This window comes from Ranitomeya imitator, chromosome 2 (assembly GCF_032444005.1).
Source record: "Ranitomeya imitator isolate aRanImi1 chromosome 2, aRanImi1.pri, whole genome shotgun sequence".
Lineage (NCBI taxonomy): Eukaryota > Metazoa > Chordata > Amphibia > Anura > Dendrobatidae > Ranitomeya > Ranitomeya imitator.
In genome coordinates, this window is record NC_091283.1 from 109512851 (window position 1) to 109520578 (window position 7728).

The 7728-nt window shown below is 40.8% G+C and overlaps 1 long non-coding RNA gene across 1 annotated transcript; it reads right to left on the reverse strand.

Annotated features, from left to right (window-relative positions):
• Positions 1-1203: 1203 nt before the first annotated feature.
• Positions 1204-7413, reverse strand: LOC138667222 (uncharacterized). Its single transcript, XR_011318655.1, has 3 exons — positions 7197-7413; positions 5835-5916; positions 1204-1729 (listed from the first exon to the last, which is right to left on the reverse strand). It is a non-coding gene; the product is annotated as an uncharacterized lncRNA (long non-coding RNA).
• Positions 7414-7728: the final 315 nt, after the last annotated feature.

Genomic DNA, 7728 nt, shown 5'->3' on the forward strand with positions numbered 1-7728 from the left:
GTAAATTTTTTGTGAAAAAAGTTAAAAGTTAATTTTTTCCTTCCACATTGCTTCAATTCTGGTAAAGCAACAGAAGGGTTAATAAACATCTTGAATGTGGTTTTGAGCATCTTGAGGGGTGCAGTTTTTAGATTGACGTCACACTTGAGTATTTTCTGTCATATAGGCCCCAGAAAATAATTTCAAATGTGATAGTGTCCTAAAAAATGATTTTGTTGAAAAAATGAGAAATTGTTGGTCACCTTTAAACCCTTTTAACTTTCTAACAAACAAAAAATATGTTTCCAAAATTATGCTGATGTAAAGTAGAGAAGTGGGAAATGTTATTTATTAACTATTTTGTGTGACACATCTCTCTGATTTAAGGGCACAAAAATTAAAAGTTTGAAAACTTCTAAATTTTCAAATTTGTGCCAAATTTCCATTTTTTCAGAAATAAACACAAGTCATATCAAATAAATGTTACCACTAACATGAAGTACAATATGTCACGAAAAAAAAACAGTCAGTGGGATCCATTGAAGCGTTCCAGAGTTATTACCACATAAATTGACAGTGGTCAGAATTGTAAAATGTGGCTTGGTCATTAAGGTTAAAATTGGCATTGTCACAAAGGGGTTAAGCATTTACACACGTTGTCAAAATTGTTGGTGCCCCTCGTTTAATGACAGAAAAACCCACAATGGTCACAGAAACAACTTGAATCTGATAAAAGTAATATTAAATAAAAGATCTATGAAAATGAACAAATGAAAGTCAGACATTGCTTTTCAACCATGCTTCCACAGAATAAAAAAAAAAAAAAAACTCATGAAATAGGCCTGGACAGAAATAATGGTACCCCTGAAAATAATGTGATAAAAGCAACATGTTAAATCACGGTGTGTCCACTAACTAGGCTGACAGGTGTCTACAATCTTGGAATCAGTGAGTGGCCTGTATATAGGGCTACAGATACTCACTGTGCTGTTTGGTGACATGGTGTGTATCACACTCAACATGGACCAGAGGAGTCTGTGATAACCACTGGAATCAGCAAGTAGAGTCAAATCCCGACATTGAGTATATTACAGGCTGTAAGGAATTGGCATGCTACAGTGCTTGATTTTATAAATAATGCTCCCAATATAAATGAAGATGTAATAATCCTTACTTTGTCAGACCGCGCAATATTTTATTAACATAGCCATGTATCACATTATTTGACAAGTTATGGATTGCTACATGTGTACAGGATAACAACCATTAACAATACAGGAAAACAGCACCTATCCCACTATCAGTATATAAATACAGCATCAAAACCACCTTCAGTACATGAATACTGATCAGAAGCACCACCGGTACAGATATACATCACTATAATAATCATCAGCATATGAGTACATTTTATCAGAAGCACCATCAAAAAATGAATGCAGCACCAGAAGCACCATCAGTATATAAATACATCACCATAATCACCATCTGTACATGAATTCTGGGAGTTGTTAGCAGCCATCAACAGACTACGAACAATACAGGAACCACATTACCAATGAGTCGTAGTCAGAATTGCAAATAATCATTTACATCCAAGTGCCTTATAGGGAACATTTTCTCTGACTGGAGTTTTTAGCTTTCTCTTCTAACATCTTGCCCTTATGCCATATTGACTTTTCACATCCACATGCTGTCTCTTCAGACTTCAATCTTCTCTGGTCATCTTTAGCACATCCCAACATGTGTCCTTAAAAATAACACTGTCGTTATAAGGTCACTGAATAATATCTTCCCCATGCTGCACACCTGAATAAATAATTGCACCTCAATGTGCTCCCTGCACAAAATATTTCCCTCACACTTTCTCTCTTATGAAACATGGCTGCCACACTGTCCTCTTCTATAAAACATTGCTTCCCCAACATCCGCCCTTATGAACTATAACTGCCACACTATCCACCCTAATTAGCTATAGCCACCACGCTGCCTGCCCTGATTTGCTATAATCACCACACTCTTGCCCTGATTAGCTATGAATGCCACACTGCTTGCCATGATCATCTATATCCACCACACTATCCACCCTTATTAGCTATAACTGCCACACTGTCTGTCCCTATTAGCTATAACTGCCACACTGTCTACCATTTTTATCTATATCTGCCACATTATCCATACCTTTAGGCTGTGTTCACACGTTGCGGTTTTTTCGCGGATTTTCCGCGGTTTTTCCCGATAAAAACGCTATAAAACCGCAAAAAAAAACGCATACAATAAGCATCCCATCATTTAGAATGAATTCCGGATGTTTTGTGCACATGATGCATTTTTTTCCGCAAAAAAAACGCATACCGCACAAAATCCGGACATGCTCTATCTTTTTGCGTTTTTTTTGCGGATTTCCCACTCCAAAATGCATTGGGAAGTGTCTGGAAAAAACCGCGGCAAAAACGCGGCAAAAACGCGGCAAAACCGCGGCAAAAACGCGGCAAAACCGCGGCAAAAACGCATGCGGTTTTCTTGCGGATTTCATGCAGAAAATGTCCGGAATTCTCAGGAATTTTCTGCATGAATTCCTGAACGTGTGCACATAGCCTAAGTGTTTATACTGTATGCTGCCCCCTTTCCATACTGGTCTCTCTCGTAGCACTGTCCCCTCACACTGTATCCCCTCTGTTTCTATTTATGTCTATTCTGTAACCCCCTTCTCACACACACCCATGCTTGTTGTTCCCTCTCTATTACTGCCCCCTCCCATTGTCCAGTCTCTATACACCACCACCCCTTAATTTTTTTTTATAGAACTTCTCTCTCAAATCTATCTACTATATAATTGTCTAAGGGTCACTTCCGTCTTTCTGTCTTTCTGTCACGGATATTCATTGGTCGCGGCCTCTGTCTGTCAAGGAAATCCAAGTCGCAGATTGGTCGCGGCAAAACAGCCACAACCAATCAGCGAAGGGCACAGTCCGGAAGAAAATGGCCGCTCCTTACTCCCTGCAGTCACTGCCCGGCGCCCACATACTCCCCTCCAGCCACCGCTAACACAGGGTTAATGCCGGCGGTAACGGACCGCGCGGGTAACGCACTCCGTTACCGATGCTATTGACCCTGTGTGTCACCAACTTTTTTACTATTGATGCTGCCTATGCGGTACTATATACTACATGGCTGCTATATACTACTTGGGCAGTACTATATACTACATGTCTGCTATATACTACGTGGGCAGTACTATATACTACATGGCTGCTGTATACAACGTGGGCAGTACTATATACTACATGGCTGCTATATACTACGTGGGCAGTACTATATACTACATGGCTGCTATATAATACGTGGACAGTACTATATACTACATGTCTGCTATATACTACGTGGGCAGTACTATATACTACATGGCTGCTATATACTACGTGGACAGTACTATATACTACATGGCTGCTATATACTATGTGGGCAGTACTATGTACTACATGGCTGCTATATACTACGTGGGCAGTACTATATACTACATGGCTGCTATATACTACGTGGGCAGTACTATATACTACATGGCTGCTATATACTACGTGGACAGTACTATATACTACATGTCTGCTATATACTACTTGGGCAGTACTATATACTACATGGCTGCTATATACTACATGGACAGTACTATATACTACATGGCTGCTATATACTACGTGGGCAGTACTATGTACTACATGGCTGCTATATACTATGTGGGCAGTACTATATACTACATGGCTGCTATATACTACGTGGGTAGTACTATATACTACATGGCTGCTATATACTACGTGGACAGTACTATATACTACATGTCTGCTATATACTACTTGGGCAGTACTATATACTATATGGCTGCTATATACTACGTGGACAGTACTATATACTACATGGCTGCTATATACTACGTGAGCAGTACTATATACTACATGGCTGCTATATACTACGTGGGTAGTACTGTTGTGAATTCTGTGGCTGAATTCACTCCTGTGGTCACAAGTGGTACTGCAGCTTCTGAGCTTCCTCCCTCAGGTGTTCTGGTGAGCTCGTTGGCTGCTTTGTTATTTAACTCCGCCTGATTCTGTCTTCCTTGCTCCTTGTCAATGTTCCAGTGTTGGATCTGAGCTTCTGGATCTTTCCTGTGGCCTGCTGCTCTGCTTAGATAAGTGCTTCTTTGCTTTTGTTGCTTCTTTTTCTGTCCAGCTTGTCAATTCGTTTTGCTGGAAGCTCTGAGACGCAAAGGGTGTACCGCCATGCCGTTAGTTCGGCACGGTGGGTCTTTTTGCCCCCTTTGCGTAGTTTTTTGCTTTAGGGTTTTTTGTAGACTGTAAAGTTCTCTTTGCTATCCTCGCTCTATCTAGAATATCGGGCCTCACTTTGCCGAATCTATTTCATCCCTACGTTTGTCTTTTCATCTTGCTAACAGTCATTATATGTGGGGGGCTGCCTTTTCCTTTGGGGTATTTCTCTGAGGCAAGTCAGGCTTGTTTTTCTATCTTCAGGCTAGTCAGCTCCTCAGGCTGTGCCGAGTTGCATAGGTAGTGTCAGGCGCAATCCACAGCTGCCTTTAGTTGTGTTTAGGATAGGTTCAGGTATTGCGGTCTACAGAGATTCCACGTCTCAGAGCTCGTTCTATTGTTTTTGGGTTATTGTCAGATCACTGTATGTGCTCTGACTGCTGGCACACTGTGTCACTGGATTGCCTACATAACATAGTACTATATACTACATGTCTGCTATATAATACGTGGACAGTACTATATACTACATGTCTGCTATATACTACTTGGGCAGTACTATATACTACATGGCTGCTATGTACTACGTGGACAGTACTATATACTACATGGCTGCTATATACTATGTGGGCAGTACTATATACTACATGGCTGCTATATACTATGTGGGTAGTACTATATACTACATGGCTGCTATATACTACGTGGACAGTACTATATACTACATGTCTGCTATATACTACGTGGGCAGTACTATATACTACATGGCTGCTATATACTACGTGGGTAGTACTATATACTACATGGCTGCTATATAATACGTGGACAGTACTATATACTACATGTCTGCTATATACTACTTGGGCAGTACTATATACTACATGGCTGCTATGTACTACGTGGACAGTACTATATACTACATGGCTGCTATATACTATGTGGGCAGTACTATATACTACATGGCTGCTATATACTACGTGGGTAGTACTATAAACTACATGGCTGCTATATACTATGTGGACAGTACAATATACTACATGGCTGCTATATACTACGTGGGCAGTACTATATACTACATGGCTGCTATATACTACGTGGGCAGTGTTATATACTACATGGCTGCTGTATACTACGTGGCCTGTGTTAGATACTGCGTGGGCTGCGTTATATACTACGCATCGGGTATTCTACAATATGTATGTATGTATATAGCAGCCACATACTATATAGCACAGGCCACGTACTATTTGTATGCTATATACTACATGGCTCCTATATACTACGTGGCCTGTGCTATATATAGTATGTGTCTGCTATATACATACATGTTCTAGAATACCTGATGCGTTAGAATCGGGCCACCATCTAGTATATATATAATTGTCTAAGGTCCACTTCCGTCTGTTTGTCTCTTTGTCTGTAACGGAAATCCCGCGTCGCTGATTGGTCGCAGCCGGCGACCAATCAGCGATATTGGGGCGGGATTTAAACACTGCTTCACTTTTTACTATTGATGCTGCTTATGCAGCATCAATAGTAAAAAGATATGTTAAAAATAATAATAATAATAATAATAATAAAACGTGATATTCTCACCTTCTGGCGTCCCCGGCAGCTTTTCCCGCTCCTCACAATGCTCCCGTTAAAGGCTAAAGGCCTGAGCTGGATCCAGGGGCCGCTGGAAGGTGAGTATATAACTATTTTTTATTTCAATTCTTTTTTTTAACAGGGATATGGTGCCCACACTGCTATATACTACGTGACTGTGTGATATACTGCGTGGGCTGTGCTATATACTACGTGGGCTGTGCTATATACTACATGGGCTGTGTTATATACTACGTGGGCTGTGTTATATACTACGTGGGCTGTTCTATATACTACGTGGGCTGCACTATAATCTACATGGCTGTGCAATATACTACATGGCTATGTTATATACTACGTGGCTGTGCTATATACTACGTGGCTGTGTTATATGCTACGTGGGCTGTGTTATATACTACATGGGCTGTGTTATATGCTACATGACTGTGCTATATACTGCGTGGCTGTGTTACATACTACGTGGCTGTGCTATATACTATGTGGGCTGTATTATATGCTACGTGGGCTGTGCAATATACTAAGTGGCTGTTATTTACTATGTGGCTTTGCTATATACTACGTGGGCTGTGTTATATGCTATGTGCGTTGTGTTATATACTACGTGGGCTGTGCAATATACTATGTGTCTGTGTTATATACTACGTGTCTGTGTTATATGCTACGTGGGCTGTGCAATATAGAATGTGGCTGTGTTATATACTACGTGAGCTGTGTTATATGCTACGTGCGTTGTGTTATAGACTACGTGGGCTGTGCAATATACTACGTGTCTGTGTTATATACTACGTGGCTGTGTTATATACTATGTGGGCTGTGCAATGCAATATACTACGTGGCTGTGTTATATACTACGTGGCTGTGTTATATGCTACGTGGCTGTGCTATATGCTATGTGGGCTGTGTTATATACTACGTGGGTTCTGTTATATACTACGTGGGCTGGGCTATATGCTACGTGGGCTGTGTTATATACTACGTGGCTGTGTTATATGCTACGTGAGCTGTGCAATATACTATGTGGCTGTGCTATATGCTACGTGGCTGTGCTATATGTTACATGGGCTGTGTTATATACTACGTGGGCTGTGTTATATACTACATGGCTGTGCTATATGCTACGTGGGCTGTGTTATATCGCTCGGTGCAACTCAGTGCGGGATATGAACTACACTTCGCTGATTGGTCGCGCCTGGCCGGCCGAATCCTGTGTATTCATTGCATTATTCTTAAATCTTCATAAATAAACTACATACATATTGTAGAATACCTGATGCTTTAGAATCGGGCCACCATCTAGTAATTAATATTCTCATAAAAATCCAGTTTGTTCAGCTCCATTGGAGTGCTTACCTTTCCTTTGTCTGCTCCTCAGCGGTGCAGGAGTGACATCTACATTGTGATAAGGTGACCTCATCAGGCTGCTGTACATCACTTTGGCCTCAGAAGTGCCTGAAAGATACAAGTTCAGTTGAAATCAGGGAGCCAGCCTTTTGTATGTTTTTCAAGCTGGCTGTCAGTTTAACAACCGGCTTGGAGATAGGCCTAATCTCATTGTCGAGTGTTGCAAAATGCTCGTCCCTGATAGATACCTGGGACTGGTGACCTCCCGCTGGCCGTGCCTGCCTTTTAATTTTGCCCCTGTTTGGGGGCATGCAAAATCATATCACTAAAGGTGCAGTTTTTATAAAAGCTATATCCTCTACATGCTTTGTCTATACTGTTAATTTTGGCCGATAGACTCTTTTTAAGCAACCTCTCCATTTAAATAAAAAATATGTTATATCAGTTTGCAAAAGATTGGATGTAAAAATCAGTAAATCTTCACCTCTTCCATGGTAAATGCTTGGGGATTAAATCATATTGCATTAAATCAGTTGTGCAG